The sequence below is a fragment of the Rhinopithecus roxellana genome, chromosome 5 (genome assembly GCF_007565055.1).
Source record: "Rhinopithecus roxellana isolate Shanxi Qingling chromosome 5, ASM756505v1, whole genome shotgun sequence".
Lineage (NCBI taxonomy): Eukaryota > Metazoa > Chordata > Mammalia > Primates > Cercopithecidae > Rhinopithecus > Rhinopithecus roxellana.
The window spans coordinates 144,109,612-144,135,668 of NC_044553.1; the positions used below are offsets into that span (position 1 = coordinate 144,109,612).

Genomic DNA, 26,057 nt, shown 5'->3' on the forward strand with positions numbered 1-26,057 from the left:
AAAACGAAGGTGAATTACAGAGAACAAAGAGTTTGGGTTTTATAGCAAAAGTTTTTGCCCAGTTTCCCAATCACGTCTGTTTTTGCAAATGAAGGATTCAGACTTGCTTAGTTCTGATGAATGCAGCTGGGCCCTGTTGGCCGGGGCAGGTGAGTTCTCACTGATTGGTTTCCAAGCCTATAACCAGAAGTCTCCGTCAGATGTTTCTTTCAAAGGGCCATTGCGGGCAGGGATTTACCACCCACTGACACCAGAAACTGATTTGGTTGATTGTAGAAAGGGAGGTCCTGTGATACTTTTGCAACATCTTTATGAGAACACAGGGTATGTGACCACTCCCTCACCCAGCCATGGCTGCCTGCTTCTATCTTCATGCACCTCAGTTAGCTATGAGAAGTCCATTTTTTTTTCTGTCAGCTGAGTGCATACTTGAACATTTTGCATTTAGTGTTTAGTACATAGAATTCAAATCTAGGATCATTATATTCAGGTCCTGGAAAAATTATTCTGAGGTGGTTTTGTCTTAGACTGGAGATACAGATAGATAAATATTGGATATCATAAAAGTTTTATAAATGACTCAATTATAGAAGATGTTAACAGTATGTTGTGACATGAACATATGATCAGAGTCGACTGTTAGCAAAATTAAGGCTTGGATTTTATTTTAGAGTTCTCTCCCTTCCCCAACACCATTTCTTATTTCTCATCAGTATGACTGCCACTCCCTACCTTCATGCATTCATCTGTCTCATGTTTTCTCCATAAAAATCTCTTCTTGAGAATGAACCTGAAATTCCTTCTTGTGAAAAGCAAAAGTGACAGAAAACAGTTTAAAATATGACCTCAACCTAAAACATTTGACATTTAAACAAGAATGAAGGTCCTGTAGTAAAAGTCGACAAATGACCCTGATGTATCTCTGGCAAGGAGACTTTTCATTCATAACAAGTATGATTGACTCTGCCAACAACAGATCTAATACCAAATTGGAATCCCTTGGGAAGAGTGAGAAACCTCTAGTAAAATAAGGGTAGGAGTCAGAGGTGTGGCTTCTTCAGTAAATCTTCTCATCCTCCAAGTATTTTTGTCCCTCCTAATATTTAAGCATGACAAATGACTACTTCTTTTTATCAAGGAGAAACATTTTACAAATTGCTAATAAAAATGTGACTTTCATTTATCAATTAGCTTTTGGTGTATAGCAAATCACTCCAAGACCTAAAATTTAAAACATTCATTGTTTTTCATGGGGTTTTGGATGTAGTTTCCTGAGAGCTGAGCTGTAGTGGTTGTTATCTCTCTTCTGGATCTGGCCACCCAGCAAGTCTCCCAGACTCCTGGCTGGTACTGGGCCTTGTCTGCGCAGAGCCCTGTGATGTGAACCACCTGTGGATCTCTCAGCCGTGGATATCAGCACAGTATTTGAAGTGTCTCGCGGGTCCCGCAGGAGCAGTCTGCTTCCTTCAGGGGGTCTGTGGGTCCTCTCAGGTTTCCTGATTTATTGCTGCAGTCGTTCCGGAGCAGAAATTCACCATGTGAGCCTGCACTCATTGCTCTGTCCATCCGAGTCAGAGTTACAATGTAGTCTTGCCTCCCGTCCGCCATGATGACCGTGAGTCACTTTCCCCAATGTTTTCTTTTTGACAGGCATAAGACTCCTCTGGCTAAGACTGGGTGCTGTCACGATCACATGACTCCACAATAGGCCGTTTGCAAGCAGAGGATCAAAGAGAGCCAAACTGAGGAACTTGGAGTCTGGTGTTCAAGGGCAGGAAGCATCCAGCATGGGAGAAAGGTGTAGGCTGGAAGGCTAGGCCAGCCTTTTCATGGGGTTTTGGATTGACTAGGTGTTTCTTCTGGTCTGGGCCAAGCTACCTGAAGTTGGATGACTTAGAACTGCCTGATAAACATGCCTGGTTGCTGGCAGTAGTTGGTCTAGGTCTTGTTCACCTGTCTGGCAGTTGGCTTGGTATTTTCTGAGGCAGGGCCATGTATCTTTCAGAATTTAGCGGTCTAGCCCAGGTTCATTCTCATGGAGGTAGGAAGGTTCCCAGAAACTAGAGCAAGCTGCAAATTTACAAGCCTTTGCTTCTAACACATTTGCTCCTATTTTAAAGTAAGTCAATGACTAGGCCCAGACCCAAGGGTTTGAATGGGCTTCATGTTTTGATGGGTGGAGTTTCAAAATAGTTTTGGCCAGTGCTTTTTACAATTTGCCATAGATTGTGAATTTTATCATTTATGTCTTCATTCTTTCCTTACTTATTGGTCCCCCAATATTAGAAATATATTCCTTCTTTGCTTCTGCTTTTTTCCTCCTACTCAGTAAAAGTATTCTCTCAAGAAAAGTATGATTATTATTTTTTCTACAAGGAGTGGGTAATCATTCTCTTCCCAAGCAGCCTATTATTTTAACATGAGAAAGGTCTGTTGAGCCGAATATTATCATAATAGGAACAGAATCACAGATTTCTACAGACTGATTTGGAGTGAAATGTTTCAGAGTAAAGATAGGAATTTCTTTGATCCTGAAATATTGTCATATATGTTCCCAGTGGTACGAAGCAGTCTTTTTTTTTTTTTTTTTTTAAGTCATTGTTCATCTAGGAAAGCTGGGCTTTTTTTCAAAGTAGTGCTGACCAAGAAAGACATAATCTACTGGAAAACCAACCACCAAAATATCTATGTATCCTTTTCCTGTATCTTTTTGTCTTTTGAATTTATGCTTTTCCTGATATTAAGTTACATCTCTATAATATAAATATGTTGTTCCATCTATCTACCCATCTCAACAAAGTTCTTTCTCATAGTCTCTCCATGGGACTGAGAAGCCACCCACTGTTTTGTTTTGTTTGTTTTCCAGGTCCTGACTATATAATAAGAATAGATATACTAAGTGATTGAAAATACCTGCCCAAATGTTACCTAAACTATGGCCTTTAAAGGTAAGAAGCCTCTAAAAATACCCCACCCCAAGATCATAAACCAAAAGATATATGGCATCTCCAGAAGAATGGCAAATTATTATTTTCACCAGTCTTGATAGAAGCAAAAGTCTTCTTGATTACTACATTCCTATTTAACTTACACATTTTAGTCAGCACAAAACTTGGTTCACAGAAAATGATTTAGATTATTTTAGAAAAAACCAGATCATGCTTTAATTCACAGCTGTAAAATTCAAATGTGGTATCTTTACTGAAAAAAAAATTAGGACTTTTGCACCTAGTATATAGTTACTAATATTTACCTAGAAAATGCTTTTCTCTACATCCCTAGTATCAACGATAACCAGAAATTGTTCTCACCTGGCAAGAATAGCAGTGTACCTCCATTCTCTTGCCTTTGGATTACGTGAGTTTTTCTACTTCTCATTATATAATCTGGAGGAAATTTGATAATATTCATAGCACACAGATGTGGTTCACTATATTCATGATATGAAGGTCATTGGACTTGGTTGGCAAGAATTAGCAAGCACTCTAGGTGACTTATTAAATTTCGTGATTGCAAGAGGGTAAACAGTAAACTGAGAAATTTCAGAGGCCTGTTGTTTCACTGATACATTTTCTAAGGACTAGGAGTCTAGGACATGTCAGTACATTACCTCACTTACAGAAACAAGTGTATCTGTATCTTACGCCACAAAGAAAGAAACAAATTTGTGTTGGTTTGACCCATATGTTGCCTAACCTTCAAGACTACCAGTTTTGAAAGGAGTTCAGAACATGGCTCTGTAACAAATGCAGACATTGATATAAGCCTCTCTGCCACTTGGTGCTTGTAACTCAGCAGAATCCCTGATAAAGGAAATGTCTGTGCAGATAGAGATGCTATATAGAGCCTCTGGCAAATGCTCACAGGAGAAACAACAGTGTAGATGCCTATGGTTTTGGAGAAGGGCAGTGCTCTTCATTGCCAACAAATATTTCCCATTTTGAAAGCAATGTTTGACTTGCTATTAGGCCCATGTAGACATTGACAACTCATCATAGAATATCTAGAGGTTATGTGACTAACCTAATTGTGTCACTAACCACCAAAACCAAGAAAAAAATGGAAATGCTATAGTAAACCAAGCCTAGGGAAATCTGGAAGAGGAACACAAACAGCATGAGCAGGTGGCTCAGATTCTCATGGGGCCTGCTCTTGTTTCTACACCACCTTGCCATTAATGCATGTGTATTTGCTGCAAATATAGATGTTGTATGGAGCCTCAGACAATGCTTGTAGTAGAGCATCAACAGTTCCAAGTAAAACAGAGAAACATTGCAACAGTTTATTTTAATTTACTCCCCAGCCATCCTCCTTAGTGCTATTTTTATATACGTAAGATTATCTGTCTATCTCTCTCTCTATGTATCTATCTATCATATATCATGTTTATATCTATATATAATAAACTTAACAATTTAGGGGTTATGATTTTTACTTTAAGTGGTCATATGCTTTTTAAATTAATTAATACAGAAGAAAACAAATATATATTTACTCATAGATGCATATATATAAATGCGTACATACATAGTCGTTGGTATACCAATTTGATCCTCTTCATTTTTCCTTGAGATCTGAATTACATTTGAGTGCCATTTGCCTTTAACCTTAATACCTCCTTTGTTATGCCTGATTTATGTGAAATGTTATTATTTTGTCTTGATTTTTAATGGATAGTTTTGCTGGATATAGAATTTTTTTGTTATACGTTTTTATTTTTATTTTTTTTCTTTCAGCACCTGAATATGTTTTTCTGGTTTCCTCTTGCCTTCCTGGTTTCTAATGATAAAGATAATAAATCAGGCATTTATTGTAACCATTGTTACCCTGTAGGTGACGTGATGTTTACATCTGACTGCTTTCAAGACTTTCAAGATTGCCTTTTAGCTTTGTCTTTCAGCTGTTTTAATATCCTATGCCTAGGAGTAGTTTTCTTTTTGTTTATGGCGCTTGAAGATTTTTGAGATTCTTGAATCAAGTTTTAACTAAGTATCCCACAAGATTTGGCAACTTTTTTTTTTTTTTAATGAGATAGAGTTTCACTCTTATCGACCGGGCTGAAGTGCAGTGGTGCAATCTTGGCTCACGGCAACCTCCGCTTCCCGGCTTCAAGCAATTTTCCTGCCTCAGCCTCCCAAATAGCTGGGATTACAGGCATGCGCCAGAACGCCTGGCTAATTTTTGGATTTTTAGTAGAGACGGGGTTTCAGCATATTGGCCAGTCTGGTCTCGAACTCCTAGCCTCAGGTGATCTGCCCACGTCAGCCTCCCAAAGTGCTAGGATTACAGGTGTGAGCCACTGCATCTGGCCGATTTGGCAGCTTTTTGTCTTTACATTTTCAAGTAGTTTTTCTTACTGTTTCTCTCCTCTCTTTCTGGAACTCAAGTAACATGTTTGTTAAGCCTTTTAATTTCCATAGATCAGGCTGTCTGATATTGTCCTATGAATCTTGAAGTCTTCTCATCTTTTTTAAAAAATGTTTTCTTCCCCTTTCTACTCTTTGAATTGGGTTATTTCTCTTTGTTTACCTTAACATTTTCTAAGATTTTTCTCTGTCATTTCTAATCTGTGTTTGAGCTCATCTAATACATTTTTAATTTCACCATTTCACTTTTTAGTTAGCGAATTTCCGTTTTTGATATTTGGCATTTGCCTGTTGAGATTCCCTATTTGTTAATATATTGGCACTGTATTTTCCTTTAATTTTTTCTTCATATCTTAAATAACCTCTTTGAAATTATTATCTCCTGAAGTCCACATCTAGGCTCTCTGGAATTCAAATTATTTTAACTTTTCTATTTCCTAAAAGTTATGTTTTCCTGTTTTGTTTTTTAATGTCTGGTAATTTTTGTTTGAAAACTAGATATTGTAATATGTTCTGAATTCTGCTGTGTTGAGAATTATTGTTTAGTTTGTTCTACTAGGCAATTAACCTGCCTGGATTCATAGCGCAAATGTGTTTTTCCTTACTGTGTACAGCATCTCCTATTTCTGTGCTGTCAGTGGCTTCCAGTTGAAACCTTTTTGTCCTGTCCCTTGGTGGTCTTCTCTGTGTTTGCTTAATTTGATTGTTAGTCAAAGATTTAGGCATAGATTATTTTCAGATTAAAGAGCCTAGCTTTTCTATGATTTTCTTGCTTCTAGGGGTTCGCTCCTTATTTCCAGCTGCTCTCTCAGCCTGGTTCTCTATTCTCTGACACCTCAGGCCAATATGCTCTAGCTTTATGCTAACCAAAGTATATATGACTCTAGAGTGCTCCCTTATAAAGGCAGAAAATTCATAGAATTTGCATGAGGGTGGCTGGAACTTTTAAGAGCAGACTTCCTTTTGATCTTTGATTATTTTTGTCCAAAACCCTTGGGAGTCTTTGTTCCTAAGTATTTTATATATCAGCTATTGGTTTGAGTACATTTTTATAGAGTTCGTAATTGTAATCTGTACAGTAGGGCCTGTCTGGTGTAATTGAGAGTGTTTGCACTTCATTTTCTTGTAAATTTGCTTCAATTTCATGATCATGCTATTAAGGGAGTAATATTTAGTAATATGGAGGTTTCCAGGACTCTGTTAGAATACTACAGGAATTATTCTAATTGCTCATTCTTCTGTCATACTAATTGTTAAACCTTCTTAATATCCCTCCTAGGTTGGGTATGGTGGCTCAGACCTGTAATCCCAGCACTTTGGGAGGCCGAGGCGGGTGGATCACGAAATCAGGAGATCAAGACCATCCTGGCTAACACAGTAAAACCCTGTCTCTACTAAAAACACAAAATATTAGCTGGGCGTGGTGGCGGGCACCTGTAGTCCCAGCTACTCAGGAGACTGAGGCAGGAGAATGGCGTGAACCCGGGAGGCGGAGCTTGCAGTGAGCCGAGATCACGCCACTGCATTCCAGCCTGGGCGACTAGTGAGATTCTGTCAAAAAAAAAAAAAAAAAAAAAAAATCCCTCCTAGTTGCGTAAACACCAAAACATTTGGATGCTACTACTTACAGAATGAGAATAAATAAAAGTGATAAGAAATACGAGTACTGAGCCCTGTCCGGGAGATTAGAAGAGCCCAAATATAAATATTAACTCCTTCATCCCGAAGATTACTGTCAAAACTATTATTTTGAAACATGTCTGATCAAATTACTTTTCTACTTAAAAGTTACCTTTACCTTCTTAGGTTTTATAAGACAAAGTCCAAAATCCCTATTATGTCATGTAAGGTATATATTACACTTGTTTTATGTCTTTATCTGCCAACCAGATTCAATACACAGAGTCTAATGTATGGTGGGCCATCAATAAATTCCTGTTCAGAGTTACCTATAAGACTTGGATGGATTAATGCTATGTTGGTTATATAAAGTTTTAAAGGAATATTTTCTTCAAAACTAGATTAGAATGTGATGGTTTATTTTATGCATCAAGTTGATTGGGACACATAGGGTCCATAGATATTTGTTCAAACATTCTGGGTGTGTCTGTATGACTGTTTTGGATATTTTAATAGGTTGATAAGGTGGCCCTTTATAATGCAGATAGGCCATAGCCAAACTATTGAATAGATTAAAAAGGCTGGCCCTCCCCTGATTAAGAGAGAATTCCTCCTGCCTAACTGCTTCAAACTGGGTCTCTGGCTTGTTTCCTGCCTTAGGACCCCAACCGAAATATCAGTGCTTTCTGGGTCTTGAGTCTGCCAGCCTGTGGACAGACATTACTTCATGAGCTCTCGTGAATCTCAGAGTTTTAGAGTCAGAGTGGAACTCCCGTGGGCCCTCCTGGGTCTCCAGCTTACTGAATCACCTTGCAGGTCTTGGGACCGTTCTGTCTCCATAATCATGTGAGCTGAATCCGTATAATAAACCTCTTTATATATTGTCAACTGAAGAATGATGTCAACTGAAGAATGATGAAGTTCATACATTTGGAAAAGAGAACTTTATTTCTCATAAAGGGTTGTGTTACAGTAGGTAGTCAGGCGGACACGAGCAGGGCAGGAGAGGCCCCCCCGACCTGCCCCGCCGCCACCAGGAATATTAGTTAACCCTCAGGTGATGATCAGGCAGTTGTTAACTGTCTCTCTAAAATAATTGGCTGCAGCCAGCACCAGGGAAAGGTAATCTCCCAATACATAGAAATATGTAAAACTGATGATCAGCAGTTCCCCAATAAGATCTCAGAAATTGGGTGAATGGGCTAAAGCATGTGCACTAAGAGCCAAAATGGTGGAGATTAATGGGTGTATGACCTTCTAGGAACATACAACTGGTAAGGAAAGAATGCCTCAAGTGAGCCTGAGTACAACTCCAGTAAACACACCGTGCATGTTGCCCTTCCAAGAGAATAATCTCTTGCTACATGAAGACAACCCACTCCACCTTGTGTCCAAGCATTCTCATTGTTCAATTCCCACCTATGAGTGAGAATATGTGGTGTTTGGTTTTCTGTCCTAGCGATAGTTTGCTAAGAATGATGGTTTCCAGCTTCATCCGTGTCCCTTTAAAGGACATGAACTCATCCTTTTTTATGGCTGCATAGTATTCCATGGTGTATATGTGCCATATTTGCTTAATCCAGTCTGTCATTGATGGACATTTGGGTTGGTTCCAAGTCTTTGCTATTTTGAATAGTACCGCAATAAACATACGTGTGCATGTGTCTTTATAGCAGCATCAGGGGAGAAGAGACACAGACCCCAGAAGAATGCCAATTTATAAAACCCCAAGTCAAAGATCAAACTGGGCACTTGATCTTTCAAGTTGCTCACCTGGCCCTTTTCCAAGTACACTTTACTTCTCTGTATTCCTGCTCTAAAGCTTTTTAATAAGTTTTCACTCTTGCTCTAAACTTGCCTTGGTCTCTCACTATGCCTTATGCCCCTTGGTCAAATTCTTTCTTCTAAGGAGGCAAGAACTGAGGTTGCTGTAGACCCACACAGATTTGCTGCTGGTAACTGTTGCAGCCTGCAGGGAGGCCATTCTGACAGGCTGGGAAGCAATGTTTCTGGTCAGAAGCCAGAAACAGATTCTGACAGGTGGGAAGAATAAATCCAGAAGTTATAGATGCAGCACTGATACTCAGTGACTTCAATAATCTGTTCATCTTCAAAAAATGTGGAAGATGTCAGTTTGAAACCCAAGTCTATGTAATTCCAAGGCTCTTTCCTCTACAACGTTTTCTCTGGACTAAAGCTACGATTTGACCCTGGGTAGAAGTAAGCATTTTCTTTTTACCTGAATATGCACAGTTGAACTTAGTTTTGGGGAACCATGACAAATTTTTTAGGCTTATCTCAATGTTCATCAAAAATACAAAAATATTGAAAGCTTGTATAACATTCTGCAAACTTAAAAGTACTCAGAGAGTGCTTATCAGGAAGGATTGATTAACTAAGAAACTGGAACATACAGATCTCACCAAGCAATGGTCTGCAACAGTTTAAAAAAGATGGAGTTCGAGCTACAAGCAAAGTAAATCTGAAGTATGTGTAAAAAGAAATGAACATTCCTACAGGATATCTGCCACTTCACGGCTTTTCTATCTCAGGACTACACTTTGTGTATATAACTTGCTTCTGAAGCACTGCAGAAAGTCTTTCTTGACTCTAAGTTACTATCCTGAGTAATATGTTGACATATCTATTTGATTATTTCACCAATGTGCAATTCCATTCATTGTATTACTGTCCAATTCTCTAATAAATCTAATGGTGAATTTTTCCATTTATTTATGGTTCAAATATTAGTAGTGATAGAATTGTCTACTTCCCTAAGAAAAGACATGACTTCATATTAGGATGAGTCCTTGTTAAAAGAACAGTCCTGCTGGGTTTAGCTCTGAGGCATTTTCATTGCTTGCTGCATGCTCAAAGGCCAGGTGACCTTTGCAGATAGAAAATAGCACTGTCCCTTAAGAACCATGCATTCAGTCTTGGCCATTTGGTTTCTGTTTTAAAATTATATTCCTCTTGGTAGGGTGTGGTGGCTCACACCTGTAATCCAGTACTTTGGGAGGCCAAAGAGGATGGATCACCTGAGGTCAGAAGTTCAAGACCAGCCTGGTCAACATGATGAAACCCCATCTCTACTAAAAATACAAAAAAATTTAGCCAGGCGTGGTGGTGGGCCCCTGTTATCCCAGCTACTCAGGAGGCAGAGGAAGGAGAATTGCTTGAACCCAGGAGGTAGAGGTTGCAGTGAGCCAAGATCATACCATTGCATTCCAGCCTGGGCAACAAGAGTAAAACTCCATCTAAAAAACAAAGTATATATATACACATATATACACACACACACACACACACACATATATATATACACATACATATATATACACACACACACACACACATATATATATATTCCTCTCTCTGCGAGTCTGTGTCAGAAGGTTTAGCAGATGCTTCCATTGTATAAGCTATGGTAGGTTTTCTTCCCAATATGTAGGCTTTTCAAACCAGGTTTAATGATCTAACCACTTATAATGTTTTATTAGAAAAGAATTTCTAAGTAGAGCTGCCAATTTATTATACTTTTAAAGTTCATTGAAAGAATAAAGATTTTCCTTGAATTGTTTAAGAGAGATTTAATTGTGCAATAAGTAAAATTAAGCTGACATAGAACATAAAATACTGCAGAGGCTGTTTCCTAGAGGCATTAAAACTCAGTATATGAGTGCAATAATAACAGTTGGCATAATCCAATCTGCAGATCTCAAAACATTTTTACATTTCTTTCACTAATAGTATCTCAATTTTGTTGAATTATCTTTTGCTAGTTGTTTTTGATTCCATTTAAAGCAGATTTAAGTGACTTCATATCATTATTAAAACATAAGATAATCAACTTTGGTATAGTTCCGGGAGATCTTAAAAAGGTACTCATATTTCTATAAACATAAACTAGAAGATGTTCTTTTCTCTTTTCTGGGGACAAAAGCAGAGAAGTTTTGATAAACATTCTGAAAATAATAATCATCATTATGATTTCTCACTAATAACCGTGTTATTTGATGCAGATGCAAATAATTATTGGTTTTCACTGATTTTCCTGACATCTACACAAACTTTACATATTTATATGATGGATGATCATGGCTAGGAATGTTTTCAAAACTATTCTTGAGGAGAGAAATACCAACATAACTTTAGCATCATAATATATGATGTAATAAATTATTCCTAAATAATATAAAACCTTATGCCAACTTATATTTGTGTCTTTTTTTAGACAAAATAAATTACTCACAAGGTTAGGATTGGATTTTGGTCTCTCATTTAAACAACTGTTAGTGTATGTACTTACGATCAGAATTACAGAACAGTTTGTGGAGAAGGGAGAGTTTTGAAGAAATTGTTAAAGTCTGTTAAGCTACCTCTTTCATATCTACAGCTCTTTGAAATGATCATAGCTAAATTTCAACATGATGTGAAAATATTGTTTATGAATATATATAGTCATATGAAAATTAGAAGGTGGAGTTGTATGTATTAGTCAAAAACATTGACATCTGTGACATATATTCATATCAATAAACTAGATGACAAAAAAGGGTAGTAGCTAAAAATATTTTGTTTTTGTTTTTTTCTCTTTTCAGAGACAGGTTCTTGCTCTATCACCTGGGCTGGAGTGCAGTGGTGTGATCACAGCTCACTGCAGTCTTGAACTCCTGGGCTCAAGCAATCCTCCCATCTTAGCCTCCCGAGAAGCTGAAACTATAGGCGTATGACCACACCTGGCGAAGTCCAAAAAGAAAAAAAACTGTAGAGACAGGTTCTCCCTTTGTTGCCCAGGCTGGTCTTAAACTCCTGGCCTCAAACAATCCTCCCACCTCAGGCTCCCAAAGTGCTAAAATTACAGGTGGGAGCCACCACATCCATCTGTAGCTAAAAATATTGAGTAAGTTGGGGTCAAGATATTTCCCCAATATAACACATAATAACTATAATATTATAAAAATTAGGACCAGAGTACAGAGAAATGTAGTTGGAACTGCCCCACAAGCACATGGGGGCCACCAGGACCCAATCTGCACAAGAGTCTAGGAGCTAAGTTTGCTTCATTTTTCAGACTATAAATTGAGGACACAACAAACTCTACCAAGCCACCAAGATGGAGATGATTTTGGACTACGTAGAGTTAGAAGTTCTATGAGGCACACCACGATCTGCCGGCTCTACCTATGAGCCTTGGGCGTCTGTTGGGGACTTGCTCTATCAGCCTTGACTTGTGGATGGGAAAGAAGAATGGAAAGCAGGGTTTCATTTTACTAAGACAAGGCCAAAGAATACAAGGTTTCCATGCTCTTTTCCTTCCCATCTTTTCATCACTCTTTAAAAAGTTGATTTCCAGTAAACAGATATGAGACATATCAATCAAGGTCCTGGTAGGAAACAGATGGCACATTTAAACCAGTAATTTGAAAAAGCTTACTAAAGGGACTATTTAAGCAGGTTTGGGAAGAATTTAGGAAAATTAATGAGGGGCTGGAAAGAGGCCTAGAGGGAAAAAGACTAAAATTCAAGGATTCTGGAAAGAGGTAACTGTAAGCTCAAGAGCTCCATAAAGGATTCAGTTAGATGGCAGTCACCTGGCAGGGAGGAAGTCGACCTCACCTTCTTCTCACTCTCTTATCTCCTGTCTATACCTTCCATTGGCCAAAACCAACTTACAAAGACAGAGAGAAGGGGTCCATCTATGTAACGTAAAAGCATTGGCCTTCCAGAGTCCAGCAGAGTGAAGAAAGGAGAAGTGTGAATCTGGAGGGACAAAATGATATTTAACACACAAAGGTAGAACAAAACAACTTAAAAGCAATCTCTACATCTGTCTTGGGGAAAGCTTGTCTAATGCAAATAATATGATTCATAATTTTTGTTGGTATTTTTGAAATTCTATTGTAGTACTTCTCAATATTCAAGATAGGGTCAAAAAAGAAAAAAGTTTTATGGGATCAGAAATAGAGACACACACAATGTAAAAGGAGTCAAAAAAGTTGGGGTAAAACAAGGAAAACTTAGATTTAGAAGCAGACTGCAAAGGTCTGTATCAGCTGAGTTGCTACGCTACAGTAGAATTTAAGGGAATCTGGCCTTGGCTTAAAGGTTGACCTTCATCTCATCTTGCCAGTTACTTCCCATCTCGTGACTCTGTGTAAGAATTTGTTGAATGGTATCTGAAATTATAGCACAGGACCAGTTTATTTGCATTTTTCTTCTCTACAGTGAGTTTTGTTGGTGTAGATCCTAGTGGTGTCTTTGAACTTAGTCCCATCTTTCACTGCCCCTCTGGTTGTGTAACTTAGCAAAGACTTCTGGTATGAGCTGTATAGAGGAGTGGGCTCATTACTGGTGGCAGAGTGAGCCCTGCTGTATTTGTTCTCTCTCTCTCTTTTTTTTTTTTTTCAAGTATCACAATGTTTGTTGATAGATACAAGTATATAAAATCAGGGCATGAACATGACTTGATAAATTAAGTAGACTTAATTTCAATACTATAATAGGAGGGACCAATTCAAATTCTCACCATTTGTTTCACACCCACAAAAACCACTTCAAGGGCATTAACGATCTCTCAAAACTGATCAGTTTTGTGCAAGTAAACCATGTTTCTTTTAAAAAGACTTGTGCACTTGCCCAGGCTCAAGGATATTAAAATCTAGCACATAAAGCCCATTACTAGAGGTAGAAATACAGGCAATATACTATTACGGCAACAACCATCAATTACAGTTAAGAATTTTTCTGTAACAACCAAATGGATAATCAAATATTGCAACAACTCAAGTATTACTGAGCAAAGTGCATTTCTACAGTATTCAGTGTTGCTATTCAGTTTTCTAACTTAAAACAGCCTATGATAACTGGCAGCAAAGAAGGTCCTTGCAATAGACTGCCTCTGCTTGAGAACTTATGATGTAATTATTGCATGCTGCTAATATACTATCTAAACATTAAAGATACTCCTAAAATATTTGATGGTAGACTATGATTAAGACATTACACTACAAAAAAACCTTATGCAGAAGAAAATCCTAACTGACGTGCTTCTGCTTTAAATATTGTGAAAACATTACAGCGGAATGAATTTTCGCAGTGGTTAGGTCAAATGCAGTTACATCATAGCAACAGTATGTTTTGCACAAGTTAAGGCTTTGGCTGGTTCTTTAGTCAGCTTCTTCCTCTGATTCTTCTTCTTCAGCAGTTTCTAGCCAGGTTAGCCACTGATTCACCTGGAACAAAGCCTTGCCTTTTCCTGGAAACTCTTGGGTTATATCTTCTTTCCAAGCCAAGAAAGCTTCTTCTTCAATAATTTCCATATCATAGAAGTGCACAAAAAAGCGAAGTAACATGCCTTTTGGGAAGTTGCTGTTATAGCAGTGCACCTGAAGAGCATACAGGGCGCTGACTTGTAGATCAACGTGATCATGAAGAAATTTCTGCATTACTGGCTTGAAAGAAAGAAGTAGTTGTTTTTCCTGCTCTAACTGTTCTTTGGAAGGAGCAGAAGATGAATCTGTTTCATCGCTGGGGGGGTTTACTTCACTAGAAATGTACTGTAAGAAGCTAGTCATTAAGATGTTCACAAATCCTTTATCTACATGAAGTTTGGGAGAGATGTTATCTTTAATCCATTTATATATGGTTTGAGGGGATGGATCCAACTTTATTTGCTTCAACAGTTCCTTCTCCAGTTTGAGGAGTGGGAATAAGAAACTCAGTCCCTTTCCTTCCAAAATCTCCAACATGCGGTCCTTATTCTGATCAATTTCTGGGAGCATTTTCTGCATATTGACCTTGCTTTGTTGAAAAAGTTCTGTTAACCATTCTTGATCTTGTAATTTAGCTAATTGCTGAAGACAAAGTAGGAAGAGAGGAAAATGGGTGCCACTTTCTAGTGGTTGAGCTAGTTCTGAAATGCTCACCAGCTCTGAAATGATGGCACGAGCTGCAAACTGTGCTAAATATGATTTCACCGAGGGGATGTCAACCTCCAGTTTGGGACACTGGTCCAATACATTCAGGAAAGCCTGCATGAAGTTGTCACTTGTGGCTATCCCTTCCTGTTTGAGTAAACTGATCAAAGAACTTGCTTTTTCTTTATCTTCATTGCTTCTATCTAGTGACAGGATGATTACTTTGCTTAACATCTCAGGAAGAAAGTGTTTAGGAGCCCTCATTTCTCTTACACCATTGACAGCCTCATTTGCATTTCCACTATTTAGATATTCAGTCACAACAGTTTCAGTTAGTTTAAGTAGTTCTTCCTTTGATGGTGGTGGCTTTTTGCTGGTCTTGGCAGGCTTTTCCTGGATAAGTGGTGGGTTAGTTTTGAGACCAAGCTGAGGTGTCTGTCCCAGAGGTGGTGTTTGAGTGCGTGGTGGTTGTGCACTAGGAGGAATCATAGTTATCTGGGGCTGAAGCTTTGGCACTTGATTTTTATTCATTAGGAAAGACTGAGCAGGCCTCAGGCTAATCTCATCTGCATTAAGCTGTCCTTTCCTAGAAAACCGAGGTGGCATATCCTTCGACTGTCCTTGCAGCTGGGATAAGAGTCCCTGACTCTGGTTATGGTAGAGCTGGCTTAGCCCCTGGCTTTTCATAAACTTGCCTCCCATCTCTCCAAACTGCGACTGTGTGGGAGGCATGATGTGTCCCCCATGGCCATTGAACAGTTGATTTGAACGATGACATCCCATGGTGGGTGAAAATCTATCCTGGATAACTCCTGAACCAGTACCAATTCCGCTACCTGGCATTTGTCCAAACATATCGGCAAGTCCTCCAAGTGGGTCCCTATCTATTTTCATCCTGGGTGGCATGAACGGTCCCTCCAGGAAGAAGTCACTTCTCATCCCTTGAGCCATAGGAACAGGAATAAACACCCCTAGATCTTTTACTGCATCTTGACGAATTTGATTGATCGTCTTTGGTCCATTGTCAAGAAAAGCCTTGCGAAGAACCCAGTGGTGTTCTCGCAACTCTACGGTATCCTGCAGCAGGAAACGAATCCTCGCTGGCAATTCCTTACTTAACATCAAGGAGCACATTCGGGCAAAGTACTGATCCATTAAGGACTTGGCTCGTTCATGGTCTAATCTAGGTCCCACTGTCCTCATTATCTGACACTTTGAGTTGAACTCTCTTCTTCTTTTCCAAAAGTGTTTTGATGCACTTATGAAGGATAGATTCGTGAATAAGATCAAGCTTGCCAAGCTCTCCAATGAATTTGATGTTTCCCAACATCTTGATCTTAGCAATGGCTCTCTGTTCCTCCTCCTCGGGGAGGAGGGGATTTTCACGCTTATCATAGACATCAACATTTCTAGTTCGGTTTTCAAATTCATCTTGTAATTTGGAAATTAGGAGGCGTCTGAATGTGGTGCTTTGCTTCTGTCCTGGTTGACCCTCTGCTGCTGGGCCATCAAAGTTTGGTGCATCTTCTGCCAATCGCAGACATAGCTGAGCATACAGTGAGCTATACTTTGGCTCTTCTAGGGCTTTGTCCACAATCAGCAGTATGACCCCTTTAAGGATGAGTTTAGACTCTACACCCACATTGAGGAGCTCAAGGCATAGCTTGTCAAACTTTTCAGGAGTAAGCTTATTTAGTATGCCTCTTACTTTCCTGAAGATTGCATCATGTCGTTCTTTTTCGTTTGCGGAGTTGTTTGCTGCGGAGTTGTCATCTCGTCTAGTGCTTCGTGCAGGAATCCATTTCTGAGCGTTTTGCCCTGGGGTTTTCCCCAGGAACTCGCTGTTGCCAGCAGTCTTGGGATAGTGCTGAGGTGCACCCCTACTTCCTCCTCCGCCCGAAGAAGCACTTCACCGAGAACTCAGCAGCTGCCACCGCAGCTGCCTCCTCAGGATCCGGTCGTCCGGGATAGGGAAGGGAGGGGAAAGGGGAACGGAAAACAAAAAAAAAAGGGGGGAGGGAAGGGGAAGGAAGGAGTCGGGGACGGCCTGAAACTCAGCTCAGAGGAGTCACTGCTGCAGCCGCCACCTGGTACCCACTGCCACCTCCATAGAGCTCCAACTCACTGCTCTGTTCTCTCTTAGTGGAAAGATTTTTTAATCCAACTACATCCTGTAAGTTGCTCTGATACTTGCAGGGTGGGGCAGATATGTAAACAACTGCACAGACTTCTAATAAGAACTGTAGGAGAGATGGGTGAGTTAAGTACCTAGCATAAATCGAAAGAACAATTTGTGAAAAAGCAATTTTCAGGACACGATGTAGCCTACATAATATGTAGTAAAATATAGTCTTTCTTTTTGAACATACTTGCAGATAAAGTTTTTTATGCCCTTTGGGGCCTCAGAGGATATAATGGTGCCACCAAAGTCAGAAGTCAGATTCCAGATGCTTGTTATTGGTATTCACTGCCCTAACCCTTTATCCTTTATTCTGAATTATTATTATTATTATTATTATTATTATTGAGACAGAGTTTTGTTCTTGTTGCCCAGACTAGAGTCCAATGGCGTGATCTCAGCTCAGGCTACCCTCTACCACCTGGGTTCAAGCGATTCTCCTGCCTTAGCCTCCCGAGTAGCTGGGATTACAAGCACGTGCCACCATGCCTGGCTAATTTTATAGTTTTAGTAGAGACGGGGTTTCTTCATGGGTTTCTTCATGTTGGTCAGGCTGATCTCAAACTCCTGACCTCAGGTGATCCACCCGCCTTGGACTCCCAAAGTGCTGGGATTATAGGCGTGAGCCACCTTGCCCGGCCTATCCTGAGTTATTTAAGGGACTTCCCATCCTGTCCACCTCCTACAATCCATTGTTTTATTTTTATTTTTATTTATTTTTGAGACAGGGTCTCACTCTGTTGCCCAGGCTGGAATGCAGTGCTGTGATCTCAGCTCACTGCAACCACTGCTTCCCAGGCTCAAGCAATCCTCTTGCCTTAACCTCCTGAGTAACTAGGAATACAGCATTGTTTTATATTTTAAGAAAATTTCTTAAAACCCACACCTGTCAAAAATACTTAAATGACTCTCGAATACCTGCAGTTTTAATTCCTTAATAGAGTATCAGAAACATTTCAAAATAAAATCTAACATCTCCTTTACATTTTTATTTCCCAAAACACTCAGTTTTTTCATTTACCACACAGACTTTTCACATCAGACTATGCAGCTGAAACAGTATGTGTTGTGATTTTTACTTCCATGTTCTTAGTTAGATTTTAATTAGCTGTTTGTTTTGCTTTTAGTTAAATGGCCAGGCAACCTGAAGAATTACTTGAAGAATCATTATGTCTATTTCTGCAGCCCAATCTTATTTCTGAACTCTAGATCTATATCCCTAGGTTTTTTTGGATTATCTTATTGGACAACAGATAGCAGGACTTCAAATGAACACTGCTCCCTATAATGGCATCTCACCCTCTCCTGCTATTGTAATATATGTACTTTTAGGCCAAAATTGAATGTGTGTGGTCATAATCTTTTCCTCTTCCATACATTCAGTCTTCATCAATATCTCAATAAAGTGTGTGTCATTCTTGGTACTGTATTTTAATAATTTATATGCCTGTCTCTCGTCTAACACTCAATACTTCACTCACAAACATTTCATGCTATTTTATAAAAAGTTTTAGAAAGAGAATATAACAGGGTCTTTGTGTTAGTGCAGTTCATATTGAATTTGGTGGACCAACAGCTAAACAAAATAGTCACAAAACAACCTGATAAAAGTGTTCATAAAAGAATATATGAAATGTTATGTAAAAAGAGAAGAAAAAGTACCTAAGTCCATCTGTGAGAGCAAAGGAAGGCTTCATTAATGGCAGGTTAATAAAATTAAGTCTTAAAGGATGAAGAGAAATGTATTAGTGGGGCAAAAATGAGAAAAGACTCTTAGAAGATACTCAAATATATGAGAATTAGACTGTGGAATGGGTGCAAACAATTCAGTAGTGTTAGGTGCAGAGTACTTGTAGAGTTAACACAGTAGAAGTCAGGTCATACAAGAGCATTTTATGCCCTACTAAGACTATAAGGGATAGGAAACATCTGGAAAAACACTAAGATGACCAGTGATTTGCATCTCTGAAACACTGCCCAGGCTGTGGTGTGGAGAGTGTCTTGATGGCTTGGAGTATACTAGGCTTGGGAAAGGAAGTGAAAGTAGATCATTACTTCTGTGGTTCCAGTGAGGCATGATTAACTAATGAACTGTGACAGCGACCTCAAACTTGGAGAGGAGTAGGCAGATTTGAGGATAGAGAGGAACAGCCAGTAGAAATGTTGGAATTTAGTGGCTTATTGACTGCAGGAATGAGAGAGAAAGAAGGTTGAAATCTCTCTCTGGTTTTGGCTACGGCAACTAGAGAAGAGGGCATTTCATTTACCAAATCAGGGAAAACGGGAGGAAAGGCTGGTAGAAACAGAATAATGAGATTTTTATTTTTTTATTTTTTAGGAGAGAATGAGTTTGAGGTACACTCAGAACTTTCATGCTGAGTTGTCAACTTGGAATTTGGAAGAAAAGATGAGGAGCTTAAGAGACAGCAGTGAGGGCTCCAGAGAGTAGGAAAGTGTTGTTTCAAAACGGGGAAGCAATAGAGGTAATTGAAAAGGTGGCATAAAATGGAGACTCCAGAGGGAGATTATGGAGAGAAAAAGATCTGTAAAACTCTACAAACACAGAAAACTCTTAATACACAAGAAGCAAAAAGAAGTGTATGATCCAGTTAAAAACAAACAAACAAAAACACTAAGAAGGGGTCAGGCTCAGTGGCTCATGCCGGTAATCCCAGCACTTTGGGAAGCCAAGGTGGGCATACTACTTGAGCTTAGGAGCTCGACACCCACCTGGGCAACATGGGGAAACCCTGTCTCTACAAGAAGATGCGAAAGAAAAAAAAAAATACCTGGGTGTGGTAACACATGCCTGTGGCTGCAGCTACTTGGAAGCCTGAAGTGGGAGGATTACTTGAGCTTGGGAGGCGGAGATTACAGTGAGCCAAGTTTATGCCACTGTACTCCAGCCTGGGTTGTGGAGTGAAACCCCGTCTCAAAAACAAAACACAAAAAACAAACAATTGAAAAAAAACAACAAAAAACCTCCTAAACACTAAGAAGGAGGTTTCAGGGGAGTGTAGTGTAGTGAAAGTTGAGAAAGGAGAAAGTGGTCAACAGTATCACTGGCCAGTAAGATAACAATGGAATATTCCCCATTAGATTTAAAGATTAGGAATGCTTGATGACTTCTTCATGTCGTTTTCAAGGGGACACAGCAAATTTTCAGCAATTTAAGAAGTGAAAAAGGGGAGATACCATGTATTGAGCTCTGTTTTGATAAGCTGAGGAATGATAAAAGAAAATGTGATAGGGCAATAGCCAAAGAGGATACAACACATTATACAATACATACAATAAAGGGTTATTGAATATTTTATTTTTGTATTATAGTACTTGTGTATTCTTAGGGGAATGATCCAGTGGAAGGCAGTAAAGAAGCCTCCTTGAGAAAGGAGTAGGGGGTCGAAGTTGTTTCTAATCAAGATGAGTTATAGATATTAGGAAATAAAGGTGATGTTAATAGGATAGTCTTTGAACCATTGAACTATGGATGAAGTACTTTGAACTATGAATAAAAGCAAACTTTTAAATGAAGGAGTGAGATAACTTTTTAGTTCCATAAATTTGGAAACTAGGTCATGTATTGTGATGTGGTGATGGGGAGGAGACTTAGAATAAATGAATGCATATTTGTAGCAACTACTTGTGAATGTGGAAAAGCACTTGACCAAGTGCATGCAACAGGCTGTCTGTGCCATGTTCAGGGCTCACCTCAGGTCAAATATCATAATTTTTATTAAGGGCTGAGTAATTTTTCTCATAGATGAAGAAATTTTTTAAAAATGGAGTAGTTTGTGCCGGGTGCGATGGCTCAAGCCTGTAATCCCACCACTTTGGGAGGCCGAGATGGGCGGATCACGAGGTAAGGAGATCGAGACCATCCTGGCTAACACGGTGAAACCCCGTCTCTACTAAAAAATACAAAAAGCTAGCCGGGCGAGGTGGCGGGCGCCTGTAGTCCCAGCTACTCGGGAGGCTGAGGCAGGAGAATGGCGTAAACCCGGGAGGCGGAGCTTGCAGTGAGCTGAGATCCGGCCACTGCACTCCAGCCTGGGCGACAGAGCGAGACTCCGTCTCAAAAAACAACAACAACAAACAAACAAACAAAACGGAGTAGTTTGATGCAGACACGAAGAATTTCAGTTTGAATAAAATTGCAGACTATATGCAAAGGGTAGAGAGGTGTTACTATATAAGTTTGGAAGTAATGAATTTCCAGCTTGGAAGTAATGATCTTAAATAAGGAGGTCTGCGGTAAACATAAAACAAAGGACGCAAGGAGCAGATTTGATAACTGAGAAGTGAGTGGTAAGTTCAGGGAAAATGAGAATGTCTTTTTGGTTTAAGCTGAGACCTAAGTTGTCTCAAACCTCAGGATGTATAAGAATCATCCAGGGTATCATGTTAAAAGTGCAGGTTTTCAGGCTGCCCTTATAGACTTTCGACTGACTCTGGGAGCCTCCATTTTTAAGCCACCTCAAGTGACGGTGCAGGAGGTCCTCAACCACAATTTCACAAAACACTGGGAAAGGATTTCCACTGAGAACAAAGATTGGGAATGAGTCTGGAAAGGTAAATGGAAGTTGTGTTTTTATAGGACTTGAGTGTTTTGTGCTGAGGAATGCAAAATTATTCTTTCTGATAATATATTAGGCCAAGGAATCTACAAAAACAACCTCCAAGAATTAATAAGTGAGTGCAGCAAGGTTGCAGGATACCAGATCAAATAAATAAATAAATATCACATTTCTACCTGCTAAAAATGAACATTAAAGACCAAAATTAAAAACCAAATTTAAAAAAACAAACTTAAAAACAAAATTGAGAAATTTAAAATTTAAAAACCAAAATTAAAAACACTTACAACAACTCCAAAGAAATAACATACGTAAGCATAAACTTAACAAAACATTTATGAGATCTATACACTCAAAACTACAAAATACTGATAAAAGACCTAAAAGAAGAACTATGTTAAATGGATAAACATACTATATTTATGGATCAAAAAACTCAACGTAATGAAGATGCTCATTGCTTTCCAAATTGTTTATATGGCTTTAGTGAATTTCCTAACAAAACTCTAGCAAGGTTTTTTGTAGACATTGTCAAAGTTATTCTAAAATTTATTTGGAAAGGCACAAGTCCTAGACCACCTAAAACAATACTGATAAAGAAGAATAAAGTGGAAGGAATCACTCTACCCAAATTTACATCCTGCTATATAACTACAGTAATCAAGACAGTGTGCCCTTAGTAGGGAGACACACTTAGACCAACAGACTGAATAAGGAACCCAGAAATAGACCCATATGTGAAAAGCCAACTAATTTTTGACATATATACAAAACCATTTTGTATTTGTCTTTTTGCATTGCTATAAAGGAATACCTAAGGTGAGGTCATTTATAAAGAAAAGAAGTTGATTTGGCTTATGGTTCTGCAGGCTGCACAAGCATGGCACGAGCGTGTGTTCCTGGTGAAGCCTCAGGAAGTTTCCAATCATAGTGGAAGTTGAAAGGAGTGCAAGCATATCACATGGTGAGAGAGGGAGCAAGAGAGAGCAAGGGAGGAGGTGCCATGCTCTTCCAAACAACCAGATCTTGCATGGGCTCATAGAGAAAGAACTCATTCATTATCACAAGGACAGCTCCAAGGCACTCATGAGGAATCCACCCCTATGACCCAAACACCTACCAGGCCTCAACTCCAACACTGGGAATCACATTGCAATGTAAAACTTCGAGGGGACAAACCTCCAAACTATATCACAATTCAGTGAGGGAAAGGTAGACCTTTCAACAAATGGCAATGGGACAACTGAACATCCATAGGCAAAAGAAAGGAAAAGGGAAGGAAGGAAGGAAGGAAGGAAGGAAGGATGGAAGGAAGGAAGGAAGGAGGAAATAATCTGACATCTTTTACAAATGGTGTATTATGTGGAAGCTAAACCTCACAGATGTCACAAGTGATATATTAGGTGGAAGTTTGTACAAAACAATAGGAATGGACAGTCCTTATCTGAAACAGAGCTAACAAGCTTACAGTCTTTCATTTCCTGCTCATTTCTTCCTCAGAAATTCCATCTAGGACTCATTTATCAGCCATTGTGACCTCTGAGTTTCTTCTATGGTTCTTCCAGGAAAGTAGTTTTCGAAAGTGAGCTTTCATCAGTATCACCTGGAAGATTCATTAGAAGACAAATGGCTGGGATTTATCCCCAGAGTTTCCCATTCTCAGCAGGTTTATGGTAGGAACCTGAAATTTTCATTTTGGGAGCCAGACATGGTGGCCCATACTTGTAATCTCAGCTACTCAGGAGACTGAGGCAGGAGGATTACTTGAGGCCAGGAGTTCGAGACCAGACCCCATTTCTTACAATTTTTTTTCTCATTTCTAAGAAGTTTCAAGGGAATGTTGATGCTGCTAGTACCAATACAGGGATGACACTTTGAGAACCACTGCCTCAGTATCCACAGGTAAAAATTTCTGTTCATGTAATAAAGGACGAAGATAAATTTTAAATCAAGTAACTAATGTAATGAAAATCATAGTACTTCAATCAATATTAGAAGACTGTTCAGAGTGGGAAGAAATCAGAAGACCAGTGCAAAGAATACTTCAGTGGCCTAGAAAAATAGAGGGAAGGGGCAGATTTAAGAGCCAGATGTCTAATTGGAAATTATTTGTGACAGATTGGAAATTAGGAAAAGTTCGGGCCATGAGTGATGTAGTAAAACATTTTAGTTTGAAGAGTTAAGTTTCTTTTTGATGGTGTAGCAGGAAAAATTTACTCACTACCACTCAGCTATGCAAGAAAATACAGTTATTTATTCTATAATTGATATAACTACATATCAATTCTATAATTGCTCTAACTTTCCTCATAAGTCTTCACTCCACTAAGTAGTAAGGGATGGCTGGGACTTTAAATTGCCAATTAATGGTAATGAGGCTACAAGGGGGAAAAAAGAAGTCTACGTCAACAAGCTCAACCTTTTTCAGGCAAATGCTCATTATTTCATATATTTTTCTTCTCTCTATCTGCTTCTGAAAAGATACCATTTTGCTATTTGAGGAGGAGTGGGCGGGGTGGGGGGTGTTGTATGGTGAATTAGAGATGATTAGAGGTCTCTCAATGTCAGTGGTATTGCCAGAGATGATGGGCTGAATCCAGTGAGGTGTGACAGCTTCTGTCTCACCCTGCTATCTACCATTGTCCATGGTTATTAATATTTCTATTCCTGATTGTCTCCCCTTTCTGATGCAGGCTCTTGTTAGCCCAGTTGACCTCTCAGCATCTCTTGGTTCTATCAGCAAGGGAGGAAGTAACTCCCATTACTCCGCGTCCTATCTTGACTATGGACAACTAGCAGTGAAGTCTCAGCTCTCTATCCAGCCATCTTCTCCCATATATGCTTTACAATTGCTCCCATGCTGTCTTGGATCTAGGCTCCAACCAAACGTGGAGCTCTTTTGGGAGGCTGACAACATACCCCAGACTTTCCCCAGGAAACGTCTTCATATTTAACTCTTTGTCTTCATACCTCTGAGTATCACGACACAGAGGCTTCCTTGCACTCTTCTCTCACCATTTTCTCTCTTCTCACACTCTCAGGAGGCAAGGGGGTTTTCTGTGTTCTATGAAAATTGAGGAGGACATTTCCTTATATCCCCTTCATTTCTGGGGTGACATTCATCTTGCCCCACTTTTTCCAGAGTCCAGTCATGGATGGATACAGGTGAGAAAAGGATTTAGCAACATCATAAAATACACTGACATACATGAAATATGCAAAATATCTCAAAATACCTCAGGGAGAGAGAGAACAGGAAGGAGGGGCAAAGTTGTTGGGGAAGGTAGTTTACTCTGCCTGAGTAGTGTTGACTCGAAGTCCTGCCAGACCAGCAGTCGTCTAGATGAGACAACCCAACAGAATCTGGGGATATAGATCTGAAATTCAGAAATAAGGTTGTGCTGAAAAAATAAATATAATAATTTTTCAGGTTGCCTGGCCATTTAATTAAAAGCAAAAACAATCAGTTAATTAAAAGCTGTCTCCTTGGCTGGAAGGTACTAGGGCTAATTGCAGTGGTTCTACAGTTATGTATTTTGGAAGAATATGAGACTGGTTGTTAACTACTTTGCCTATAACTCTGGAATACATTCTTTGTTTAATAATTTTGACATATGGAGTTTGGAGAATTAATTTCACATGCTGAAATTAAAGAGGATGACAGAGTGTTGTGGAAGTGGTTCCATTGGTTTATTATAAAAGTGACGTGGTTTCAACTTAGTTCAGAGTTGATCTGAGGAAGGTACACATTTGTAATTATCCCTGCTCATAGTTATAGCTTAAAATGTCCATTTGCTGGGGGATACAAGGCTGCATTCTGATTGTGGTGAGGGCTACTCTGGAGTCTCTTCTCTCCTCCTTTTTTTCCTCTTCTACTCTATGTCTTGTTTTTCCTTCTCCCTCAACAGCCATTTTTCAAAGTTTTTCCATCTTTGTTTCATTTTTTTTTCCTCCAATCTCTAAATGTTGGAGTTTCCTGAGCTCCATGCTGGGCCCTTCTCCCTTCTCTCTCATCCTTAGAGATCCCATCCTGCCCTCCAGATTCCATACTGTATTAACCATCACAAAGACCATCTCTCTGCAGATGACTCATGTTTTTCTCGCTCCACCTCTGACCTCTGTGAACTACAGACCCTTCTGTCCACCTGCCACTTCTGCTCAGAGGCTAGCAGACCTCAAACCTAAAACATCCAAGACAGAATCCCTGAGAACTCTCCCACCCTGAATCTTCTCCTCACATGGTTTTTCATATATCATTAAACAAAGACATTATTATTAACTCCAGTCCACCAGTAATGCTCTTGGCTCTACCCTTAAATTTGTGCCAAACCTGATCATATTCACTGTCTCTGCAGCTGCCTCTCTATTGCCTGTTGCAATTGACTCCCAGTAGATC

General features: G+C 39.3%; 1 pseudogene across 1 annotated transcript in view; it reads right to left on the reverse strand.

Moving 5' to 3' along the window:
• Positions 1-13,380: 13,380 nt before the first annotated feature.
• Positions 13,381-26,057, reverse strand: part of LOC104674007 — a 32,802-nt pseudogene continuing 20,125 nt past the window's right edge. Inside the window, exon 2 of the transcript XR_749590.2 lies at positions 13,381-16,952. The product of XR_749590.2 is annotated as a eukaryotic translation initiation factor 4 gamma 2 pseudogene (transcript). The remainder of the gene's footprint in view (positions 16,953-26,057) is intronic.